At 39.1% G+C, this 27,640-nt stretch overlaps 1 protein-coding gene and 1 pseudogene across 4 annotated transcripts in view; one reads left to right on the plus strand and one right to left on the minus strand.

Annotated features, from left to right (window-relative positions):
* Positions 1-27,640, plus strand: part of LOC145906580 (protein NLRC5-like) — a 72,262-nt gene that overhangs the window by 28,831 nt on the left and 15,791 nt on the right. The gene's annotated exons all lie outside the window — the stretch shown is intronic.
* Positions 9,826-10,594, minus strand: LOC145906239 (uncharacterized; annotated as a pseudogene).

The following is a 27,640-nucleotide window of genomic DNA, read 5'->3' on the forward strand; positions in this document are numbered from 1 at the left end:
GCAAGTGTTATTGAAGTGTCTGCAGTACCCAGGTTCACATAAACAACCGCTCCTGCATTCTTGAGTGCAAACTCTGTTTCCTGGTGGTTGTCTTAACGACACACAATCAACACATCCTGATTCACAGCTCTCAGGGGTTCGATATGCTTCATTGACTCCACATGCTGTATTTAAAATATATTTACTTGCAAACAAATCTATTTTCAAGAATTATTTTAACTTAGAATCAAAAGCTCCAATAATGGTAAGTGTATGAAATGTAACTGGTGACCCGTGACGGTTTTACTCTCCAAATAAGCACACGGACGAATTTGGATGAACTTTTGATATGTCGAAACAGTGGCGCTGTGTGCAACTAATGTTTGTATCGCTTTTATATTTAACAGGGTGTTGCTGTAGGAGTTGAAAGGAAAGTGATTGATTTGTCTGAAACGAACCGCGCACTAGCGGGCTACAGTGTACAGAATATTTGTAAATTCATAGAGTTTTAAATGTTGCAAAATATTGTAATGTTCTGGAATAATAAAGCCATCAGTACATCAAAATATTGTGTATATTCCAAAAGTTTTAGTGTTGTAACCATCTTTAGCTGTTTTTGTATATATTTTTTTAAATTTGGGGTTCAAGTCTTTAAACCAACATGGTCGAAACTTAAAACTTTTCCGTATTCTGTGTATTTGGACTTTGATTTCGCTATATAAATATACAGGACACCTGACTTACGATTGTAATCACATTCTGCGGTAGTCATCCATCTCCCATTCGCGTAAAACCGAACAGAGCACCAGTAGATTCTACATACAGCTGTTGGGTATCTTGAGCATGTTCTACCGGTGCACGACGGACAATTCCATAAAACTGAAGAAGAAACAAACTTCAAAAATTCTATTTTAAGTTTCTGCTTTATTTCGCTGCTGGAAATATTTTTTGAGAAAAAAGCATGGAAGAAAATTGTGTTCAGATTAATAATTTTCCCAATTAGCCCTGAATCGACCAAGTTGAGGATTACGGCTGTGCTAGCGGGTCAGTCCGTACTTAGTAAAACGTTCTAACTGGCCTCAGGGGCTCAGACAACAAAAACATAATGCGAAAATATTTCGGAAAAAAAATCTACTCGCTTCCCAACAAACCCGCCTCAGGCAACAACTTTTCTCTTCAACAGAAAGTTTGTTGTGTCCAGAGTTGAACTTGAAACCTTATATTTGAGCCTTGGGATATTTTCAGTTTGGAGAAAATTGTATTCTGTGAAACAACAAAAATGACGTCGCGTGTTCGACAGAAAAAACATAGAGATCACAACAAACTTCATGTAAAGGTAAATTCGGGTACTTTCCCCAATTGGTTTCCCAAAAATTGTCAACGGTTAAAGTGGTTAATTATTAAATTATTTGTGGTCTGCTATTTGAAATACAACTCAACACCTTTTAGTAAATTCCTCATGTCAGTTCAGATAAAGTGTGCATTTATAACTTGTATTTGGTGGCAAAAATTTCGTATATCGATACTCTCTAAGGTGCAAAATACTTGGAGTAAATCAACTTGAATAAGAAAGCCAAAGCTATTATGCTATTGATCATTTTACGTAAGTTGGTATTGATCATTTTACGTAAGTTGGTATTGATCATTTTACATTCTAGTACTGATGATGAACCAGTTCGATTTCGAAACGTCTACTTACTTACGTAAAATGAACAATCGCATATTATACTCTCTAAGCTTGTTCATTATATGAACTTATTACTACGGGTAAAAACTATGCCTTATTTTATTTGTGTTAAATCCTCACTTAAAAGTGCATGTGACACGGAAAATTAAAACATATTAATAATTAAACTAAGAGATGTTCATAACTTTAAACCATTTTTGGCGAAAATAATAGCTTGATACGGCGACGTGTTTCTGAGATACAGCTGATCAAAGTCGCATTTTTACCGCTGCGAACAAAATCGTGCGAAAGCGAGATTGTTGTTACGTGACGTCATAGAAGGCGCTTTGGTCGTGCGAGTGCTGGCAGCAATCCTTATGCGTAGAAATGGAAAACATTGTAAAACTGGTTTAGTATAGTTTTGTATTAAACAGGGGACAATAAGTGAACAAGTGCAACAAACGGATTTTGATGTTAATTTGAGCTGCAGACAGACGGCCGCTGTTTCGACCTATTAATTCATATTTAGTTGTGTAATAATAAAACAGTTACTGGGACAGGGTGTTCTTGTGGTTAAAGCATTTATGATCGCTAACGTGATACATGGACTTTTGAAAACACGACAGAGAGAATTAAACATTGTCGTTTTGTCCACTCACAACAAAGGATATATTAATTCGCCACAATCAACCACCAATGTATTTTTCGCAATATAGTTTGTAACTAGAAATGTTGGAATTAACAAATTAAAGTCAACACACGGATGAGGTTAAAGTTATGACATCACACTCAAAATAACGCCATGTAATGTCACTGAGCAAAGAAACGCACCATCCCCGTCTTATCGAAGTACAGAGTAATGTCGTTGCTGCTATACCCTTCAGTCTTCCAATAATCAAAATTGTCTTTGGTTTGTGACGTCACAGTGACATATTTTTGTTTCTTTGTTGTAAAACCTTGACCTATTTGAGGTAACGTAATCTGTGGATTCTCCTATGTTTGAAACTATTCGATATCTGCAACATAAGGCGCCTTCTCCTAACTAAACAATGCATTTTGCTGACGTGAGCGCCTTGTGTAGCGTCTAATTCGTTGCAGTGAAAAAGGTTTTTAGGCTTGGCAGCCCAGGCATTGCAGCCTAGCTGGATCAGCCTCTTTTTCCTGACAAGTCGGAGCAAGATTTGAAAAATCAAGCTCCCGGTGAGGTTTGAACTCACGACCCTGGGCTAACCAGGCCTAACGCTCTACCAACTGAGCTACAGGAGCTCAGTGGTTTCAGGTGGTATACTGTGGCCAAGGTACACTGGTGAGCAAGCGCACAACTTGCCAGGCAACCTCCACATATACGTAGGGGATCTCTACCACCGTATCAGATAACGCAGTAATATTTCATGCAATGGCATGATTGGCAGGATCGCCCCACAGCGCAGGTCCTTGCTTGGCGAGATCACAGCTATAGTATCGCGATCATTAGGTTTGCAGGCTTGGCAGCCCAGACATTGCAGCCTAGCTGGATCAGCCACTTTTTCCTGACAAGTCGGAGCAAGATTTGAAAAATCAAGCTCCCGGTGAGGTTTGAACTAACGACCCTGGGCTAACCAGGCCCAACGCTCTACCAACTGAGCTACAGGAGCTCAGTGGTTTCACGGGGTATACTGTGGCCAAGGTACACTGGTGCGCACAACTTGCCAGGCAACCTTCACATATACGTAGGGGATCTCTACCACCGTATCAGATAACGCAGTAATATTTCATGCAATGGCATGATTGGCAGGATCGCCCCACTGCGCAGGTCACCAGTGTACCTTGGCCACAGTATACCCCGTGAAACCACTGAGCTCCTGTAGCTCAGTTGGTAGAGCGTTGGGCCTGGTTAGCCCAGGGTCGAGAGTTCATACCTCACCGGGAGCTTGATTTTTCAAATCTTGCTCCGACTTGTCAGGAATAAGTGGCTGATCCAGCTAGGCTGCAATGCCTGGGCTGCCAAGCCTGCAAACCTAATGATCGCGATACGATAGCTGTGATCGCCAAGCAAGGACCTGCGCAGTGGGGCGATCCTGCCAATCATGCCGTTGCTAGAAATATTACTGCAGTGAAAAAGGTTTACGATTTTTTGTCGACGCTACTTTTCGTGCAGTTTTCTACATTTTTATTTGACGTAGAACCGAAAACCTTTGGATATATGTTTGTTGTAGATGTACCTATAGTATTACGCAAAGTTGCCATGGCCGCGTCAAATGCATTTACCCCGTTGAACCAAATTTACCATAACATGCTAAAATTCCTACTGACAACTGTCCTAGTGACGCAAGATTGAACAAAAAAGGAATTTCCCATCAAAGAAACACATTCCAAATCAAACTCTGATATCAATTTTGGTCTTTCTTTGACTGTCTCAATTTAGGAATCTAAAAGAAATCCACTCTAAAACAAATTTCGAATGTGATTTATGTAAGAGCTTACACTGAAGAAAGCTTTAAGACAGATGTTAGACTTGTAATATATCTCCAATATGAATTCGGATATGGATTCACATTTGTTGGTGAACTTTCTTTACGTGTGAATAAAAATAAGAATTCTTGCTGAATGTATTTGAACATAAAGTGCACTTGTAAGGTTTCACTCCAGTGTGAATTCGTTCGTGTGTCGTTCGATGGCTTGATCGACTGAAAGCTTTGTCACATATTTTACACTTGTACGGTTTCTCTCCAGTGTGAATTCGTTCATGTATCGTCCGAGAGCTTGATCGGCTGAAAGCTTTATCACAAATCTTACACTTAAATGGTTTCTCTCCTGTATGAACTCGATGATGGGTTTTCATATTTTGACGAGTTTTGAAACATTTTTCGCAAAATTCGCATCTGAAAGGTTTCTCTCCAGTGTGAATTCGTTCGTGTACCGTTCGATCGCTTGATCTACTGAAAGCTTTGTCACATATTTTACACCTGTACGGTTTCTCTCCAGTGTGAATTCGTTCGTGCTCCGTTCGAGAGCTTGATATGCTGAAAGCTTGATCACAAATCTTACACTTAAATGGTTTCTCTCCAGTATGAATTCGTTGATGGATTTTCAATACTTGACGAGTTTGGAAACATTTTTCGCAAATAATGCATCTGAATGGTTTCTCTCCAGTATGAATTCGTTCGTGTGCCGTTCGATGGCTTGATCCACTAAAAGCTTTATCACATCTGTTACACTTAAACGGTTTCTCTCCAGTGTGAATTCGTTCGTGTGTAGTTCGATGGCTTGAATGGCTGAATGCTTTATCACAAATATTACACTTAAACGGTTTCTCTCCAGTATGAATTCGTTGATGGATTTTCAATTGTTGGCGAATTTGGAAATATTTTTCGCAAATATTGCATCGGAATGGTTTCTCTCCAGTATGAGTTTGAACGTGTTTGCTTAAATGGCTTTTCCTGGTGTATGCTTTGGAGCATAATGTGCATTTGTAGGGATTCATTCTTCAAACTTCGTCAACGAAATATTTCTGATAATTTGTATCCCAAATATCAGTATGGTTCGTCACTGATGCTACAACAGCTTTTGTATTTCGTTTGTATTTCGTCTTTCTTATACCTCACATGTATTTATTCCCAAGTTTTTCGCGCATATTAAAAGTTTTTCGCTGCGAAGCAAGTATATTCTCATAAACCATGATTGAAATCATTAATAAGGCAAAATTACTTTACTTGTTATTCCAATAATAATATCAGCGCGCAAAACAATATCTTGCATTTAAAATATAAATTAATCTGTCAATTCACCATTTGTTTTGTCTCTGTTTGTTGCCTTGTCGGCTTTAGCAAATATTAAGTTGTTTCAATCTCAACTCTTACTATCCAATCACTATTGTCTTTCCCTTTTTAAACTGCAAACTTAGCGTCACCTTCTAATCTTCTATGTGTAAAATACTTCTGCTTCTATTAAACGGTTGTTACGCGAATTCTTTCTTGCCTTGAACGAAGTGATTTTAACTGAGGCCAATGTTCCTCCACATGCTCGGTGTCAACACTGTTACGCTTACCCGAGGTTCACACAGTACCATGCGTAACTTTCACGTAGTTTGGTGACTTGTTGGCCACAAACACCGCAGCTTTACTGGACAGGAAGTTATTAATCCTTCACACTTAGTTCCCACCACGGCATGCATACATTTGCTGTTATTGTGTAGTATGTAGTAATAGATCTACCATACGTGTTTTGCACGTATTATCTAAAAGCATTGGGCGATATTTTAACATTCAAATATTACGTTTTCATCCACGTCAGCACCAAAGGAGACAAAACATTTAGATTTCCAAACAAACGTAGAAATGATGCAGAATCCACAATCGAACTCATACTGGTGGAAGAAATGTAAGCGACTAAGATACGTTGGAACTTACAACAAGAGAATCTAAAGGAATTGAAAGGTTTTGTAATGAGTTCGTCTGTTTGCTTCCCATAAAAAATGACCAGCGATCTCCACTATAGGGTGTAGAATGTTTAACCACCAGTAATCTTACTAACCGGATAAAGGTAGATTGACGTAAGATTCCAAAAAGAAATAATGTTTAAACAAGTTAAATATTAGAAATGTATATTGGAAATGCAAGGATTAAAACGGCCCAAAAATAAAACGGTGATAAATTGTTTATTTTGCGTTTATTATTTACTTCTGTCAATAAAGCTATTCTTGTTTATAGAATGTTTAGCAACATATTTGCTTTAGCTTTCTTGTTCAAATAATTAAACTCCACGTATTTTTCAAGTTGTTGTGTTTTGCAAAAAAATCGACACCATAGAATATATTCATAATATATAGAATGCAAATTTCATAAATTTCTCCGAAATGCAAAACGCAATAAACGTACGAAATAAAGCTTTGGTTTTTTTCTAACAAACTTTATCAAGATACAAAAGAAATATGCTTATTATTAAAGAAATTGCAACTTACGAAAATTTTCAAAATATTCAGAATCACAATGACTTTGTCGGCACGCAATATGACGATGTTCTGGTTAGCAAAATTACAAAATAAAATAACCTTGTGTCAAACACATTTATTGTAAATCTATTTGAATAAGAACTGAGGATGGTTTTGGCGAAACATGTATTCTTTACAATAAATGTAACATTTATATTTGAATTACTTTGAACAAGCCTACTTTCTATTTTGAAGTGAAGAATATTTTATTTGAATGTGAGCATGCCTTCGCTAACAATAAACAAGTGTTAGAAAATGTTGCTGGTTTTGATCACACCATAACAAAGGTTGATCATGTTTTGCATCATCTACCGTTTAGCTTTAATAATTGCTTTATATGATATTGTGGCGAAAATCACACACGGCACTAATGCTTTTCTTTATGCGTTGTTTGATTATGTGCGTTGTTTATTTAAAGCACTCCTTATTACACATATGTGCACAACACATCGCACTATGCTTTTGTTTTTCTTTTGTTTCTTGCACACACGTTTTATCAAATTTCCCTTGGTATTCATTTCCGCACTATAGTCGCATTCTATGTTTGCCACATTCCGCAACGCTCCATTGGTTCATGTGCAAGTCGTTGATTGGTTAATTGGTCGGTGTAAGGAGTGCATGTGTATGACCCGTTAGTATTGAGATGGGCGTCGCGCTGTATGGTTGTTTTTAGTGTTGCCAAACAAGTAGTTTGTATTGGAGGGTTTATTGGCGTTCACTGGTATTGTATGTACGTTTTATCGTCGTTTTTGGTTCGTTTATTAAAGAGACGCCCATTTAGTGAAATCAGTGTGAGATACTTTAGCTTTAGTGGTGAGCCGTTATTGCAGGGTCATGGCCTTTTCTAAACTAGGGATGCAGCGTTGGGTCGCAGCACATTTCTCGCGTTAGTGAATGCTTTACAAAACAAAGCACCAAGTGTGATAACTGGCAGCGAAAATACGCCGAGCGTGAGTGAGGACCCCGATTTTTCTTTACTTATATATTTTTACCGAGTGCAAACAAGCTATATACGTCAAAACTTGAGTAACCATTATTTGTAGGGTTATATTTATTCTTTGCTATGGTTTGAATTGAAACTCAAATATTCTTTCGAATTTAATTAAAATACACGTTTGGAAAGATATCTTCATTATAACTTGAGTTGGTCTTTCTTTGACCGCCTCAGTTTAAGAATCTAAAACAAATCCACCCTAAAACAAATTTCCAATGTGATTTACGTAAGAGCTTTAACTGAAGAAAGCTTTAAGACAGATGTTAGACTTGTGATATACGTCCAGTATGAATTCGGATGTGGATTCACATTTCTTGGTGACCTTTTTACGTGTGTATTTAAATTTGAATTTTTGCTGAATACTTTTGAACATAAAGTGCATTAGTAAGGTTTCTCTCCACTGTGAATTCGTTCATGCCTCGTCCGAGAACTTGATTGGCTGAAAGCTTTATCACAAGTCTTACACTTAAATGGTTTCTCTCCTGTATAAACTCGTTCGTGAGCAGTTCGATGGCATGAATGGCTGAAAGCTTTATCACAAGTCTTACACTTAAATGGTTTCTGTCCAGTATGAATTTGTTGATGGATTTTCAAATCTAAGCTTCTTTTGAAACATTTTTCGCAAATTTCGCATCTGAAAGGTTTCTCTCCAGTGTGAATTCTAAGTTGACTTGTTCGTTTGCTTGCATCAGTAAAAGCTTTGTCACAAATATTACATTTGTAAAGTTTCTCTCCAGTGTGAATTCGTTCGTGCGCCGTTCGATGGCCTGATTGACTGAACGATTGATCACAAATCTTGCACTTGAATGGTTTCTCTCCAGTATGAATTCGGTTGTGGATTTTCAAATCTATGCAAGTTTTAAAACATTTTTCGCAAATTTTGCATCTGTAAGGTTTCTCTCCAGTGTGACTTCTAGCGTGTATACTTAGATATTCTTTCTCAGTAAATGATTTAGAACATAACGTGCATTTGTAGGACTTCATTCTTCAAACTTCGTCAGAGTAATTGTTTAGGTCACTTCTATCCCAAATGAATGAGTGTTTCGTCAGTGATTGTGATCTATCAGGCTTTTACCAATTATGAGAAATAGCTTTTCTTGTCTGCTGGGGTTTTCGTTTCTAGTTACACCTCAAATATTTTAATTCGTAAAAACTTCTTTCTGCTGTGAAGCAATAAAATTGTCATGAACCACAACGAAAAGTATTAATACTTTGAACCTAAATCCTTCTTGTAAAACAACAAATATTAATCATACCAATTTTACCACGCAGTAATATTTCATGCAATGGCATGATAGGCAAGATCGCCCCACTGCGCTTGTCCTTGCTTTGTGATCATAGCTACCGTATCGCGATCATGGGGTTTGCAGTCTTGGCAGCCCAGGCATAGCAGCCTAGCTGGATCAGACAAAGTCGGAGCAAGATTTGAAAACTCAAGCTCCCGGTGAGGTTTGAACTCACGAGCCTGGGCTAAACAGATCCAACGCTCTACCAACAGTGGTTTCATGGGGTATATTGTGGCCCAGGTACACTGGTGCGCAAGCGTACAACTTGGCATGCAACCTTCACATATACGTAGGGAATATTACTGCGTTATCTGATACCGTGGTAGAGTAATTCCGCACAAATGTTGGACGAACAAGAAATGTTATACACATACATTGGTGTTAGATTGGGTAGCAAAAACCCTTGCTGTTATTATTTTTATTATATTATTATATTAGAATTATTAGATCGAAACATCAGTAACTTTGTCTGCAGCACCTAAATAACTGACTTTGTTTTGTTTGAAGCAGAAACAAGGAAACAAACATTCGCCCTAGTTGTATTCAAAATGTGCTGTTTCATAGCAATTCGTCACTTATCAAAAATCCAATTAAAACATCAATGGAAAGCAAACGAACGAAACAGCGAACCTTCACCATATCGCAATGAAAAAACAAATCGATAATTTTTGGACGAATAAAACCTTCAGGACGAATTTAGACGTAAACACGAAAGTAAAACATTTATCTGGTTTTACAGCAATGATTTGTGCAAGATTTGTACAATGCAGAGTACCGGAACCACAGTGGGCGCATGATTGGTTTATAATCGACACGCATCTTGTTTCGATAACGTTTTTTGTAGGCGGGTGATTGGCAACATTGGTCGAGCGCCCGACCCGTATACCAAGAAAAAAACCTGATCGGCCTTGAATCGTTTTTTCGTGTCGTGTCATAAAATATGCTTGTTCAGATTTCCTGCTGTATTAAATCTCTTCTCGCAGATGTCACACTTATACTGCTTTTTATTTTCGTGTTGCAGCAAATGCTGGGTGAGATTAGAAGCTTGGCGAAAACGTTTCTGGCATATCTTGCATTGGTGAGGTTGTTCACCGCTGTGTAACATCATGTGCTTTCTAAGGTGGTCGTTGCTTTGAAAGGATTTCTCATACTTCGCACCTATGTTTTTTCTCTTCTGTATGCACAGAAAAATGAGACTTCAATGCTGCCGTGGTTCGAAATCGCTTTTCACACACTTGACATTGGTGTGGTTTTTAATTACTATGAACCTTCATGTGATCTTTCAGATTGCTGGAGGTTTTGAAACTCTTGTCGCAAACACTACAACTGTGCAACTTCACATCTGTGTGGGTAAACATGTGGATTCTGCAGTGGCCAGCTTGGGTAAATCTTTTCTCACAAATCTCACATTTGAAGGGTTTTTCTCCGGTGTGAATATGTTGGTGCTTCAATAGATCAGAAGGACATTTAAACTTTTTTTCACAAACGTTGCAAGTGCGTGCAAAACGTTTTGTTTGACGCTTCGGCATTTTGAAAGTCTTTTCTTGATATTCTTCAACTGCATAACGTATAGTATCCAATAGAACCTCGTCAGAAACTCTCGGTCGTTTACTTTTTGGTGCACAATTTTCATCAATCTTTTCTCGTTTTGTCCAGTTGAGATTCTTATGTTGGATGAAGTCTTTTGAGGGATTTTGCATTTTAACTTTTCTGCCACAAATGATACTGCTTTAAAACTTCTTCGTGGTCGAAACGCAGGTTAAATGCGGTCAACTAATCATCAGATTACGTTTGATTGTGATTATAATTTATTATATCTTCCCAGTCTTAAGTTCCATTAAAAGAAAGAATAATTCAACTTTGAATACATTACGTTGCATACAATCCACTTCCTGGTACACAATCCTCGTAATATATGTTATCTTATTTGACTTCCCCCCCACTTCGCAGCACTTATACTTGGCTATCACAGCTATCGTATCGAGATCCCAGTCATTACAGCCGAGCTGGATCGGCCAGTTTTCCGATAAGTCGGAACGAGGTCTGAAAAAATCACAAAACTACTGTCGTTTAAATGGCAAAGTAAGCCCTGGGGCGGTATGATGAGCACACCTCGCTGAGTTTAGCGAGCTTCGCTATTGACGCAAAACCTCGCTAACGCAACTTTGGTATGACTAGCCGCGTTCTCGCCAAACAATTCTCTTTAAGTTCCTCGCCAACTAACGAGGATCCCAGATCTCTCGCTAAACTCATTTTTGTCGAAAAACTGCATTATGGCAGCATATTTTGCAATTATTTGTTATAAAAATAGGCCAAAAATAACCAAGTATTCATGGGATATGTTTCACTTGAGGGTAATAATTTAATTTTGCTTGCCTACATTTGCAATATCATTTTGTTTTATTAATTTTGCGGAGATTTGCAAAAGCGATAAAATAAAAGGTATTTAACAGCAAAACAATATATTTTAATAAGAAACAACAGTAATCCGTATTTAATCGTAAAAAGGTTTCCGATCGTTTAAATTCGAAACGATCAAGAAACGGCCGTTTATCAAAATGCCCAACACAACCAAGGCGGTTGCTGTCGTCAAAGGAATAGTTTTTTGCGGTTGCATTAATACTCGGCGTTGTGAAAATGATCGACAGAACTTTACACCACTCGAGAATACATTAGTGTCTTTTTTCAATTGGTTGTTTGATTGATTGCGCCGTTGTAGGTTATTGGTTCAAGTCATCTTATGCCATAAATTCATTGAATATTGTAACGTTTTTGCTATGCATTTATTCTCCTTGCATTTAAAGGAAACGTAACAGGTGACGCCATATCGACTCACCAAAGTACTTCTTATCTTAACGGCAAACTTCACACCATCTTCTAACCTACCATGTTTGAAATACTTGTGTTACTGATAAAAGCAGCTGTTACGAATAATTTCCATACCTCCCCATGCTTGGTATCCACACTGCTACTTACCAGTCGTTCGTTCACACAATTCCATGAGCAACTTTCACATAGTTTCGTATCTTGCTGCCAACAAACGCCACAGCTTTGCTGAACAGGAAGTTATTAATCCTTCACACTTGCTGTTGTTTTTGTGTGATGTAGTGATACAACTGCTACACTTATTTTGCACGAATTAACTGGAAGCATTTGGCGATATTTAAGTATTCAAATATGTCGTTTTATCCAAAGAATATATTTCATGCGTTCGAATGTTTTGAATCTATCACCATGGCTTATATACACTTTCACGTCAGTGGTTTACACAGTTGGCAAATCTATCTTGTGTTTTTACAAAGTTAATTTAAGTCAATCTTGTACAACGTTTTTTCTCGAAACTTTTTCCATGTTCACGTTTTTTTTTATCTTTGTGTGATTTTTGTGGGGTCTCATTACGTAGTGCAACGCACGTACTAAAGTCTTGATCATTTGCATTGTTCGCTAATTTACGCATTTGCCAAACGTAGTTGAGTTGTTTGATCAACTTGGTCTAAGCAACCACGTTCAATATTTGTAGAAAAAGCATTCAGTTGCTTAGGTTTCGTAATGATTTCGTCTGTTTGCTACCGATAACATAATGATAAGCGGTCTCAACAAACTTGTAATTGCAAAGTTAAATAAGTGCAATAATGTAAATTGTTACGTCATCACCAACATCAAGATCAACGCTTAACTATGCAATGTGTTTCTGTTATGCAAGCCACGTTTTCCCATGTGGAATGTGAACATTGTACAGCGTAATTTCCTCTGCTCCTCAACAATAAGTCTTTGTATTTTACTTTGATGTAGTTCTTCGTGTAGATCGATTAAAATTTAATCTATGACCTCCGAGTATTCGAAACAATTTAAATGTATACCCGCCATATGGAACGGTGTATAAACACCAACTTATACCAAACTAAGGGATTGTTTGCATTGAGAGTTTTGAAAGATAGTTGTTATGACATAAAAGCCTGAAATGGAAAAATCCTCGATGGCAATAATCTTCAGAAATCTTTACCACGTACTAGTTACTCTGAAACTGTTTCACGGGAAGTGTAGAAATTTCACATTATTGACTACTTACATGGGGCTAGACACTACACACTGGCAAAATTAAGGAACCAATCTTACATCTTAAATATTGTCACTATAACTTGACATGGTCTATCTTCGACTGCCTCAATTCAAACAGCTCAAAGAATTCCACTCCATGTGTTCTAATATGCCTTGTGTAAGAGCACCAACAAACCCACGTGACTTATTCAGCGGTTTGCTTCACTTCAATTTAAATAAATGACAAAAATAATCAGAAGGATTGATAAATTTTGCTGGTTTTTAACAACTAATCTTTTTATCAACCAGCAACAAGATATACGATGTATATATTTTTTATGTGATGGAGTCCGGTTGAGTGATCACGGTTAACAACATGTGGAAACCCGAAAACTTGTGTCTTGCTCAATTCTGTAGTCTGTAGATTTCTGTAGATTTAAATATTATGGAAACTTCGCAATTTCAATGGAGAGCGGGAAATTTAATGGCCGCCAATAACTTTGAAGTATCTCGCAACATTACGTAAGTTAATGTAAGTAAAAAATAATTTTGCTCAAATGACATTTATGTGCAACTTGATTGCAGTGGTATAAGTTTACGAATCATTCGTAAACCAATATGAAAATACGTTGACGAAACATTCGTTGTCAATGTTACTGTCCGCAAAAAGTCTCAACTTTCACAAAAATGTATTAACTCCTGTCTTGTTGTATGTTTTGTGCAGATGTGTCATCAGTTGCCATGGCAACCCCAAGCAAAACCTCAACTCCACTAAGGACAAAAATAACTCGCTCTGGTGCAGTGGTTCTTAACCTTTTTTCTATCACTCCTCCTCTTAGTAACGGGCTTGTGCCTTACGCCTCCCCCACCCCTCAAACTGTAAATAGGTTTCGTACCACAAAGCAATTGTGTTTTGTCGATGGCGCAATGGTTTCTTTGTGACGTAACAGTAACTTAACTGCATAGGCGGATGTTTTTTTTAAAGTAAAATATTTTTGTACCAAAACTCTAAGAAAAATATAACAGACAGCATAGGACATTAAAGTCACTACAAAAAATGTTTTGTTATCGAGCTTGCGTCCCCCATCAGAACAGCAAATCCACTGGAAAATGACTGGGTTTAATTTTTTGTGTATTTTTATGTGCGCAAAAGAGCCATAATATGTATTTTTGTTTCCTAAATCATCTTTTTTATGGGTAATAAGCAATTAACAAAAAACAAACAAAATAAACAAAGTAGAAAAAAAATCTGAATAATCCACAAGTTGTTCTTGATTATTTATGTGTAAAGTAGTTGCCATGGAAACAGGACCGACAAGTTTAATCAACCATGACCATAAGTTTTTCACAGTTTATTTAACTCTCGCACGTTGTAATTGCTCATGAGTAGAATGTCGCTCATGAGTAGAAACGGTTCGCATCAGATGTCGGTGTTTGACGCCAGACACATCGTCCCACTGTGCGGTGAACTTTCACCTAAATCTCCTTCCCTTCTTTTCTCCAAACACAGTAGATGATTCGCTAGATGTCGCTCATGAGTAGAAACGGTTCGCATCAGATGTCGGTGTTTGACGCCAACCACATCGTCCCACTGTGCGGTGAACTTTCACCTAAATCTCCTTCCCTTCTTCTCTCCAGATACAGTAGGTGATACGCTAGATGTCGCTCATGAGTAGAAACAGTTCGCATCAGATGTCGGTGTTTGACGCCAGACACATCGTCCCACTGTGCGGTGAACTTTCACCTAAATCTCCTTCCCTTCTTCTTTCCAGACACAGTAGATGATTCGCTAGATGTCGCTCATAAGCAGAAACGGTTCGCATGAGATGTCGGTGTTTGACGCCAACCACATCGTCCCACAGTGCGGTGAACTTTCACCTAAATCTGCTTCTCTACAGACATAGTAGGTGATTCCCCTTGTTGATAGTAAACGTCTTCTTCTTTGATTTAAGACGCTAGATGTCGCTCATGAGTAGAAACGATTCGCATTAGATGTCAGTGTCTGACGCCAACCGCATCGTTTACTGTGCGGTGAACTTTCACCTAAATCTCCATCCCTTCTTCTCTCCAGACACAGTAGGTGATACGCTAGATGTCGCTCATGAGCAGAAACGGTTCGCATCAGATGTCGGTGCTTGACGACAACCACATCGTCCCACAGTGCGATGAACTTTCACATAAATCTCTTTCCCTTTTTCTCTCAAGAGACTTCTTTGTTTTCACTGAAGCGTGAAGAAACGTGGTAAAACCAATACCTCGTATGTGGAAAGCACAGGTGATTTCAACACTTACAAACTTACAATTATTATCTCAAAAGAATGCACGAAAATTCGTCTTCTGTTTCCTGGGATTTTTAGATTAAAAATTGCCGCTAGTGGTCGGTGCCAATTCAACCATGGCGACAAAGTCTCCTTGTGAAAAAAACACTGAGTTTGGGATCATGTTGAAAATATATCGCTGTATGTTGAGTTTTGAGAAACAATTTGGACGTTTAGATATGATGTGCGCAAACTTTACAGAAAAAACTGTGTGTTGTCACCAATACCAACATCCCAAGATGTCGAGCTGATGTTCGATCATTTCATTCAAGTTTCCAAGTTAAGATGGGAAACTGCCTTCAAACTACTTTCATTGTTTGGTTGAAACCACTCGTACCTGATCGAACGCTCACGTATCGACAAACATTAATGTTTGCCATCATTCGTTCCATGCCCTTATATGGTGTTAACTGACTCTCGCGTATGTTGGACGAGCATCGTTGTTCTATTGATAAAGGGTAATGAATAGATATTGTCCCGTCATAAATCTGACTAAGTCTTTGTTCTGTTACCACGTTAGTTTGACGAGTAAGAAATGTTCTCCATCTGGTAGAACATCGAACCTTCGTCATCCTACAGTTAAACACAAGCCACATCTTTAAACTTTTGCCTTTTCGATTGAATACAAGTATCAGCCAATGCTTTCCGGCACAAAAGTCGATGTTGTTAGTATAATTTGTTTATTAACCAAATAAGTTTTAACAAAATAATTTGTTTTTTCAACAATGGAAAAATCACGCATTTGCATAAGTGTATTTCTACACAACTTTGTGATATTCCATTGCGTGAATGTAAAAGTTTTTAGACGTTTGACCTCAGGTTTGTTTCATTAATGATCCCTACAAGATTACTCTGTCTTGTCACTATTTGGAAATTATAACGTGTTTCTTACGTAATTCAGAGAGTTAAGTAACTTATAACAAGCTAAAAACAATACAATATAGATTGTGCACCAGAATTACCGATAATTTTGCACTGGGCTTGTCTAGAGCATGCAGGTGAACGTGATATAAGTTAATATACCAACCGGCATTACTTTTTTTGTGGAATAATTTTGACGTTAAGATATGATGTTTGCAAACTTTGAGGAAAATAACTGTGTTTTATCATAAATTTTCACATCCTTAGATCTCGCGCTGATGTTGGATCATTTCATTCAAGTTACCAAGTAAATATGGGAAACTGCCTTCAAACTACTTTCATTGTTTAGCTCAAACTATTCGTACCTGATCAAACGCTCGTAGCGACAAACAGGGATGTTTGCCATCATTCGTTCCAAGCCCTTATATGGTGTGAACTATCTCCCGCGTATGTTGGACGAGCATCGTTGTTCCATTGATAAAGGGTAATAAATTGCTATTGTCCCGTCATAAACCCGACTTGTTGTGTGTTTTGTTACCAGCCTTCGTCATCCTGATGTTAAACAGGGACCACATACTTACTTTGTCGTTTTTGATTGAATTCAAATATCAGCAAATGTTTCCCTACACAAAATTCTATGTTGACAGTATGCAGTATTATGTATTTCTATAGAACTTTGCGATATTCCATTGCCTGAATGTGAATGTTTTGAGACGTTTGTCCGCAGGTTTATGGCATTGATGATTCTTACAAATGATCTGAAAGTAATATTTCTTCTAAAATCTAACATTTACATGGAAAAACTAAAGAAAATGATTTTATTGAAGTTTTAGCTTGTCTGGTTTGAGCGAAACAAACACGAAAATTACAAATGTAATTGTGAACAAGGGTTTAAAATATCAGAGCATTTAAATCTGTAGCATCGCGGCCAAAGTTAATGTTTGACGTGAACCATAGCTGGCTACCTTTACGACCAACTTTTCCATCAACCTCTCTCCAGAAAGAGCAGGGTATTCACTGAAGCGTGGTGTGTTTTGGTGAATGTTTTTTAACGAAGGTTTGTTGTTGTAAAAGCTAAGAATTGAAGATTATTATCATAAATGTATGACGTCCAAAGGCATCTAAATGCTTGGGGTTGGTTTCAGGATGTTAATGTTTGAATTGCCAATGGAAACTTTTATTCAAACAAATTCAAAGCGTCGACCAAATAAATAAATTCTGCCAGAATAGCTTTGAATTTATTCAATATTATGCCCGGTAGAGTCAGTAACAAATTAAAACTTTAATTGTTGCAAAAATTCGGTTTTTGTTGCTTTATTAATCGAGCCTGCATTCAAATAAATTGTTATTAATGCTGCCAGGCATATTTTATTGCTGAATACTGCCCTTCTGGCAAACTTTATTTTATTTACGATTCTCAACGTTTCGGTTGTTATGCAACAGCTTTCATCAGGAGGAAGAATCTGACCAAGACCAGTTATAAGGTAAGTTATGCATCGTAATTAAACAGGCGAATGAAAGTCATTGCGACCATGTATAGACCAAGACGTGTTTTCATACCGGAAAAGGTAATTGTAAATACACAAACCTATCTTCTCTCCATGACTTGATGATTGAATTCCATTTTTCACTGCGCCTAAAGACAAACTTTGTTTTTCTTTTTGTAAATTATTTGTGTGCGTAAAAATGTTGCTGTTCCATTGGTAAGTATAAAACTTTAAACATTTTTCACAACTTAAGGTTCACAGGCTTCGCAGCCAAGCTGGATCAGCCACCTTTCCCGACAAGTCGGAGCGGGATCTGAAAAATCAAGCTCCCGGTGAGGTTTGAACTCGCGACCCTGGGCTAACCAGGCCCAACGCTCTACCAACTGAGCTACAGGAGCTCAGTGGCTTCACGGGGTATATTGTGGCCAAGGTACACTTGTGCGCAACGCACAACTTGTCAGGCGACCTTCACATGCATAGAGGATTTTTGCGGTCAAACATGTCATTTTCACCACCTCAACAACAAGGTAGCGTAAAATCAAATCTTGCGAACTCATTAAGAAAGACGCACTGAATCAGTAAATGATAATGTCCAATGCGGCCGGTCGCAACCCATTACCCCCAACCTCCCAAGTGAAATCGGCTGCGATCTTGCGGCAGATGGTGATACTCCGTGAGGAAATCACCATTATATGGGCGCCTGTTTATCAGTAGCCATAACATTTGGCCTTTTGCAAGGATGAACTTCCATTTGCAAAATTTATACTTGCGTGTTATGAATATATTTCCTTTGCTAAGTTCTATGGCATTGAGACACACTCACAGACTAGTTTATTGTGATTAAATTTTACTTGCTCGATTCAACACTAATACATTCATCAATCATTCAAGCTGGGAGTTCAAAAGATGTGGATGATCTCTCACAAATATTGGATGTTCTACCATCGACCAGAAAACAAGACGTAGTTGATGTTCCAGGGACATCTGCACAACATGTAGTGGTAAATTATAATGTGGAGATAGCAATTAGAAAATATAATTTTACTACAATGTTGTATTGTGTGATTGTGCTTAGTCATCAGAAACGACGGATGACTCATCACAACATAGCTCCAGTCAGGAATCGAGTGATACAGATATAGATGTAAATCAAACTGCTCCTAAATTTGTAGAAAACCCAGAACAAATGTTGGATGTTCTACCAACCACCAGCCAACATAACCTGGTTGATTTTTCAGGGACATCTGGAGAGCGTGAAATTGTAAGTCGGTGACTCCCCTGTGTGGTAAACGTTGCTCTGGTATTTTCATGGACTGCATGAAGAATAATTTGCTGTTACAAAGTATTCTGTATATGATTAGTGTAACTTTGCGATAGAAATGTTTGGTGTTATCAACTACACATCGGGTACACCTAACTGCTTATTTCAACCCCAACTTTTACACCACGTCACATGCAGACTATTCAAGGAGAAGGCTCTGTTCTTGGCGACCAAAACATCAACACAACTGGACCAGTCTATACCGGACCAGTTGTGATGATCAAACAAAAAGTCAACGTTGTTCAACATGCAACACCACAACAACCCAACTTACAATCACAAATACAGGAAAAATGTGAGTAAACATTGGTAGAATAATGTGTTGTCAGACCCGGGCAACTTGCCACCCCAGAATAAACAAAGGCTGCACAGTACGTCACAAATTCTACATGGGCGTGGGCTGCCAAGTCGCTAGCCCGAAAGAAGTGACTTTGTTTACATTCATGCAATGAATAATAACAAGATTCCAGAATAAATTCGCGGTGTGCTACTGTGCTATTCTACATATAGGGGAGTGTTTGTTTGTATTATTACGTACAGTTTTTCTTCTTCCAATTGGGGGACAGGGAAGATATGTTCCGTTTCACACCCGTGCATTTTAAATCGCAAATCGTCTTACGGAAATTACATACAGTTACATACTGTTTCGGTCTCGACTGGGAGTTCCATATTCTTCTCCATAAACCGGGATGAATCTGTCATTCTGTTTATTGCGTTGTCCCCTGACTCACCCTTTTCCATCCATCGCCGAGTATAAAGAACTTTGTAAGCCTAGGGCTGGTGACAAGTGATGACCTGGTTCTTTGCTGAGCTGAATCGTTTTGCCCTGAGTAAACAGCTTCCTGTGTACATCAGTGGAAAAATAATTTGCCTGTAGCATTATTTTAATGACATCACGAAGGTCGTGACCTCTTCATTCCGACACAGTTGTCGCTAGAGCAATAATTCTGATTTACGAGCATTTCGTTGTTTGTCCCTAGAAAAACTGCTGTCAACACTTGTGACGTCATACGAGTGAAATTTCATTCTTCTGCGGATTTATTCCACTCGATTTACCGCGGAATTTTTATAACCTCTGTAGTTAATTTCGGTGTAAGATTTTCGGGCGTTGTGATTAATTTTGTTGTAATTGTTGGTATTTTGTAACTTGTCACATCATCAAGTAGCCCTGACCTTGTGCAGGTCTTAGACGCTGATTTGAAAGCAGGACAAGGAATGAAAAGCGTTTGTTCGGTCAGCTGATCGATCAGATTACGTTGAGAGTGAAAGGATTTGTTTAGTCGCGCGTCTAACAAAGGAAAATCTTGTCGTGCCGCGGCCGAAGTAAGATTTTGGGGCGTTGTGATTGATTTTGCTGTAATTGTCACGCATTTGTGTTCCGATTCAAGCCCGACATTTCAGCAGCGTTTGCAACGCTGGTAGTGGTTTGCCGCATTTCGCTGATCCGGTCTCACAACGTCGACAAGTGTTAAGTAACTTGTTTGCAAGTTTAGGCCGCGCCGTGTTGCCTGTTCTATTGTTGAGCACACGGCAAGTGTGAAAGCAGTGTTTAGAATTGGGGGTGAGTTTTGCAAGTCATGGTGGGTAATCGGTTATAAGCCACTTTTGACATGACTTGGATCGAACCAACTCAAACCTGCTGTATTTCGTCATCACTTCTCGTCAAATATCTGCCTTTAATAACAGGCGCGGGATCGTATGATTTTTATTTTGGCGCGGAAACTACTTTAACGCCACGCTGCCGTTTGAAGTGGACTGTTAAAACTTGGACGAGGATGTCGCAGTGCCATCACCTAACTATTTACCTAATCTCTAATTGAGGCAAAAAGAACTGTCTCAGTAATGAAACAATGCCTCCCGCCAGCAACAATTACAAATCTTACATAGAAACCCTTCATCCGGATTGAAAGTGAAGAATACCCAGCTGCGATCCATTTTCGTCATTCGCTTGTGTCTTACGCGCAGTAAAGACCAGTTGGGGGCAATGGTCTCTGGCAATTCAATTCTCAAAATCAATGTAGCAGAGTTTCAGGTTCGTCGATTTTGCCTCGTGGACAAATTACAAACTGGAGCTTTCACGTCGTCGATTTTCCCGGGGTTTCAAATTGAGACTCGTCCTATTTTCCTATAAACCACGGGAGGTGTTTTGCTACCAGGAAATCTTGTTCAAATTCCGTTTCGTCCATACAAGTTAGCAACCATCGTTGACTTCTTAAGAAAAGCTCTCACACATTAGTGAAAAAGTCAATTTGCGCGGCAATTATAGTTGACCACGCGGCCAAGGAATTCAAAATTCAGCGATGGTCGGTGATCAGTCGACCGCCAATCTTATTATGAAATGTGTTGAGGCCAACGTTGAGGCTAGGACGCCTTGAGAAATTGACAGGATTCCATACCCATGCTTGCAGTGCGTAATACACTTATAGAGCAATATTTGAGTTGGGACGATGTTTTCAAATATCCTCCAAGTGTTCTTCGCCCTTGAGTTTTGTCAGAATGCGAAAAGTTCATACTTTAATGTCAGACAAGGGAAATGAACGCATTTAAAGCACACACAAAGTCTAACACTTTCCCGGTGTTAAAGGAACATTTTTTATACATCGTTCATTAAAAGTTGCACACATTCAACAACATGTAACAGTAGTTGCAAACAAGGTTACTTATGTACACAATACACTAGTCAACAGTGCATACCTCCTGTTTGAACTAAAGTTGCCAACGTGAGTCATTGACGCGATGGCAAGAGATGTAGGTGCTGCTTACCTTAATCCTGCTCATCCTGGTAGCTTGGGCGGCGTGGACCGTCTGCTAGTGCGAAGCGCTGGCTCTCCGACCGGATCAGTTTCAAACCGATGAGGGTCGTCAGTTTTTGAACGGGGCCTTTCAGAAATGGCTTTCAGGCATCAAATTCGATTTTACGTCGCATATATTCAGAAAACGAAAACGTCTGTCGTGGAATGATTTAATCGAACGCAGAACGATCGAGTGTGGCGCTATTTGACGAGCGTCGACACTGAAAAGTTTACCGAAGTGCTGCCGCTAATAGTGGCGAGTTACAATCATAGCCATCATGGTAGCAATGGTCGCGGTCAGTCATGCGAACGAAGAAGAAATTTAGAATAATTTGTACGGCGAGCCGTCTTGTCCGGATATCTGTGCGCTTCCGATCGATGCACCTGTTCGCGTTACATTCGCCACAGCTCGCTTTAAAAAGAGCAGCGTTCCCCAGCAGAGTCAGGAGATATTTCTTGTTCATAGTAGTGGGCGCATTCCGACTTACTAAGTGCGTGATTACAGCGGTGACATAATAAAGGGAACATTTTAAGAGCAGGAATTACAGCATGTGGAAAGGAGACATACATTCGGGGTGCTGAAAATTTTGCCAACGAGAAAAATGCGTGGCGTCAAACAATACCTGGTGAAGTGGCGACATTACGGCGAGCAGTTTAACTCCTGGATCGATGGACGAGCAATTAGAAGGGGTCCCAAGAAGAAGCGTTGAGTGGTGCTTTTTCGGCTGAGACATACCTCGATCGAAGGTGGTGTTCGTGTTTCAGATTATTATGAAATACTCGTGGTTGTGACAAAGCTTGCATAACCTAACGGTGGGGAGCCCTTACCAAACCCCGTGGGCCGCACTACTTTCCAGCTCAGTGGGTTACATATTATCGGCCTGTAAATTGATTAAAATGCGCGATGTAAGTGACCCTTCCGTCAAACAATTCGGTCGAACACTACCCGAACAATTTCACGAAAACTACCGACGGTCGTTTCCTTGGAGTCCGGTGAATGGGAGATCGGCCTCAGCGAAATAATCTTCCCGCGCTCTTGGAATAATATAGACGAATTCAAGGGCTGGTTTGATATTTCGCATAGTGGAAACACGCTTCGATACACGCTCGAAGCCATTACGAAACAGGTCGAATTCTGGTGCAAGGAATGCGATTTCAAGATCCAGCGCCTGACCGGTCTATTTACTTTCGACGAAACAACGCAACGCACCTCAGCACACATTTCGTAAGGATTTGCAGTGGCGCTTTCGCCCAAACTCGCCTCAATGCAAGCGTAGCGATATTTTCGCTTGAAGGATGGCGCTGATCAACGGGCACTCGATGAGATGCACCAAAATCGAGTTTGATTTATTCGCGATGAAGCTTGCTGGCACGTGACCCTGTAGCGTCACAAGTATTTCGCGGTGTTTACGCACGTGACGAGCTGGCGTCAATACGACCGCAATCGACGGCTTCGCATGTTGTTAATAGTGGCTTGTTTTATCGACCCAACAACCTTTGGTTTGTATTTTATTTTGATGCTGTAGGGTATAGTGAATCCTTAAAAATATCTTTGGCATCAATCTTTAGTAACACAGTGTTTTTCAACACAACACATGACACGTTTCCATGTGAACCTTTTACAAACGTAGTGTGGGCAGAACCACTTACCTCGACAAATAAAGAAATACAAAGGGGTGGCCATTGCATCCCACGCCGTTGTCGGGCCTGCAATTTCAATGCAACATCATTCCTTACATTGGCCCCGTGGTCATTCCCAGCTATTGTGTTGGTTTAGTTCAGGAATTTCGATTCTTTGGCTAATTATGCCTCCTTCATTATAATCACGCATACACGATTACCTCACATGTAATTTGCATATTCATAAATTATCGATGACTAGATTATATGATTACACAGGTTATCTGCTTTCGGCTTTGTAGTATAACGGATTGTTCTTATTATTATGCTGGTACTCACATTGATTCGATACAAATTGGGATTGCGTTGTTTTCATTAACTCACTCTTGCAATGTAGTATTGTTGTTTGATATTTTATTTGATGTTTTAGCTGTAGTTTGCTGTTTGTTTCATTTTCCTTCTTTTGTTTATGTTGAAGACATTTCTGTACAATTTAATAAAGTTTTGGGTCGCAGCTATTACAGTTTCTCTTAAACCTGACCATAGTGGTGCTGGCTGATAAGAACTTCATTGTCATTCTGTCAGCATCAACCGACAAAACAATTAGTTCTTCTCACCCAAATCAGTTATGTGAATATTCTTCGTTGTTTGACACAAAAAATACCAATATGCGTCCTTCAGGTGAAAATAAAGATCGATAAACCTCTTTATTTAAAAACATATAAAAAAAGAAAACGAGCAACAATTCGTTTCTACTTTAACTTACAACTACGATCACTTGTACAAAAACCAACATAGTAACGTTACCATTTCCTACATACTATTGAAGTTACAGAATCTTACAAAGTATTCATTGGTTTTCGGACTTCGCGTTTCGACGACAAATCGTTTCGGGGCTTGGGTTTTGTCGAATCCCAACAACATGAAGAGACAAGTGGCGGAACATTGTCCGTTCTAGAAGGAACATATTTTTTCGTCATAACGCAATATAATCAAGCATATGGGTGTCCGATATTGCTGATTTAAACAGGAAGAACAATTTCGACATTGTTATGTCAGCACATGCAAATTGGTTACGTTATATTTTCGTGTTGGTTACTTGGAAATAACAGTGTTTCATGTTCAAAAACACGAATTTACGGTTTTATTTTTTCCTTACTGTGTGAAATCACAAACCAACGAATAAGCATCCATTTTTTGCTCCACTAAAAACCTGACACGTTTTACAAAAAAAGTTAAAAAAACCTTGTTGTAGGCGAAGAACTGAAGTCAACTTTAAAAGATAAAGTGGAATCCATCGCCAAGGAAGAATCAACACTTGCAGAATTTACACAACGAAACATAACACCAGTCAACCTATCCATAGTCAGCAAACCACAACAGATTGATGACGAGTTTCAAGCAGAAGGACATTACCATCGTAGAGAGGAGTTGGCTAAAGTTTACGATCGACCATCCGGTGACATCAGCCCTGAAGAAATGTTTACTCGTGCAAAGCAAACAGCACAGAGAGAAGCAGAAAGGAAATTTGAACCCGAACAAGTGGAAGCAAAACTCGAGTACGTGGAAAAGCATGGAAATATTGTTGGCCTTCTCGGTCAAGCGGGTATCGGAAAAACAACATCATGCAAAAAATGGGCTTTACAAGCTTTGCATAGAGAGTTGTTTGGGAAAATATCATTCATCTTCTACATTGTAATCCGAAACATAAATTTTAAAACAAGCATGACTTTCCTTCGGTTTCTCTTCCACGCCATTCTGCTTAGCTGGGAATACAATCCAGAGGTAGCTCACGGCATAATGCAAGCAATCAATGGTGATCCAGATGTTCTCTTGGTTTTCGACGGAGTTGATGAAGCAGATTTTAAATTCTCAAGTAAAGCTCCCACACCCCTGTTGGATAAAGAGAACAAAGCAGAAGTTTATCTCAAGCATTTACTGAGTGGAAATTTGCTTCCACGTTCCCGGAAGATATTCACGTCACGACCAGCTCCATTCTACAAACTCCATCCTTCACATCGACCAAGGTTTATTATTCAGATACTCGGCTTAACTCCAAACTCACAGAGAGAACTTGGACAACAGATATGCGGTGCAAGATATGACTCTGTACAGAACAAACTTGAAGAAAGCACCAATATGTTCTCTTACTGTTACGTTCCAGTTAATTTCATACTGACTGTCAACTATCTGATGAGTCATGATGATGATATTCAGCATATTTCGCTTACTCGTGTTCTGGCATCTACTTGTGTTCAATACTCACAGACTGAACACCTTAAGGATGAAAATCCACAGTTGAACAAACTATCAAAACTGGCCTGGGACGGATTTCGGAACAAGAAAGTTGTATTCAAAGTACAGGATTTCAAAAGCGCAAAACTGAAAGACTCAACAGTTCATGCTTTTCTGAATACCTCAATTACAAAGCAGGGAAACTTAAAGTTGACAATACTGGACGGACACAAACGTAGATATTTTTCACATCTCATTTGGCAAGAATTCTTCTCCGCGGTTTACCTGATGACGATCATGCCTTTAAAAGAATTCAAGAAACAATACACCCGACTTACCAAGGACAGATGGGAGGTTGTGGCAAAGTTCGCGTTCGGAATTTGTGATTCTTCAGTTTTCAATGATATTGAAGCCGTAGTCCCCGGATTTTCACGTGAAGATTGGAAAGCGAAGAAGAAGCTGCTGAAGAATCTCGCATCGTCGTGTATGGGGGAACCAACCAACCAAGCGATACTTCGATGTTGCAGCTGGGCTCATGAAGCGAACGATGAGGAGATAACTTCAATCGTGTCTTCCTTGCTCCATGATGAGATCGACCTCCGTGACACATCGCTCCTCCCGACCGACCTCGAGAATCTCACCTTCGTGATTCAAAGGAGAAGCAAACCGGTAAGATGTTGTTTATGCATTTCTGTAGTCATGGCGGAAATCCTGGGGAGGGGTGTTCAGAGGACTTTCCCAAATATTTGGGTTGGTGGGGACATAATATGTTTGGTCCGCAAAAAAAAAAACACTTACGGTATTTTGTGTTTGGTGTTTTAACTCCTTCCAATATAAAGTCTTCTTCGTCAGATAAATCAATTATTTAAAAGAAGCGCGTCCATGGCTGCATCGTTTCGGTCCTAGTCGTCATTTTGATCGCAATATGACACCACAGTCGTCAATTCTTGTTGCACAAACAACTAAATATTGTCATTGTTTTTGCGCTTAGTTATAGCGTTAGATCTGTGTTATTTCGATGTTTGGTCATTTTGTGATAACGGCATAAAAGATTAGGAAAGTTTAATTTAGTTTTAAATAAAATCTTCTGAATAACGTCCACGATAATCACATGCGCAACCACGACGGAGCAAAGTTATAAACTCATGGTAGATTTATCCAATTTGTTGCAAAGTCGGTTTTAATCTATGTATTCATCACCAAATGTTAGGTTGTTTGTGTTTGTGACGTAACACACTTTCCCATATGTCTTTGATCACTTTTAAAATGGATTATTGACCTGATCGTGGTGGTTGGATTATTTTTCCGAAGCCAGATTTTTTTGTGGATGATTTTTTCTGAAAAATGAAGCATGCTGCAATTTTTGGCCAGCTGTTTACTCGTTGCTGACGCTACCAGACATAGTGTTACCTTAACTCAAAACAGATTTTCTGTCCTTTGTGTGCAATGTATATTTCGACGATATTATTCGCCATCATATTATTGACGGTGGTAATCGAACAGAGTTTAAGTGGTGTCAGATATAAACAAAACCGTCTTGCAATGTCAAACATAAGTGAATTTAAATGGAGCCGGTGCCCATTCTTGCAAACAAACATGTATTCACGAGTGATTTTGTACTTAGAAACGTAATGGTGCGACATGGGTAAATGTTATGGTGAACGTAAAAACGGTAGGAATTCTATCCTATTTCAACAATAAAACTGAATTGATGAGAAAAGCGCTGTGCTAGATTTCGGGCATCCGCATCTGACGGCTGAAGAATGCAAGTGCCTGCAACTATTTTTTTGTGTGTTCCACACGGATGGAGATAATGTGAACTTGTTAATATTATCGAGAACGACCGCATTCGGAACATGGTAACTAACTTAGCTTTATGACGAGCGAACGGACGAGCTACAAATTGGCCTCGCGCTCTCAATCGACCCCGCAACAGCGCGCGTGTCTCGCGGTGTGTACGCACGAAACGAGTTCACATCGTTACGTCGTCGACACCGTGACAACAGACGCACACCAAAGCGAAAAACATTGCTCAAAAATTTTGCGACGAGAATGATTTCCGTTCTACGCTACA

This window comes from Ascidia mentula, chromosome 6 (assembly GCF_947561715.1).
Source record: "Ascidia mentula chromosome 6, kaAscMent1.1, whole genome shotgun sequence".
NCBI lineage: Eukaryota > Metazoa > Chordata > Ascidiacea > Phlebobranchia > Ascidiidae > Ascidia > Ascidia mentula.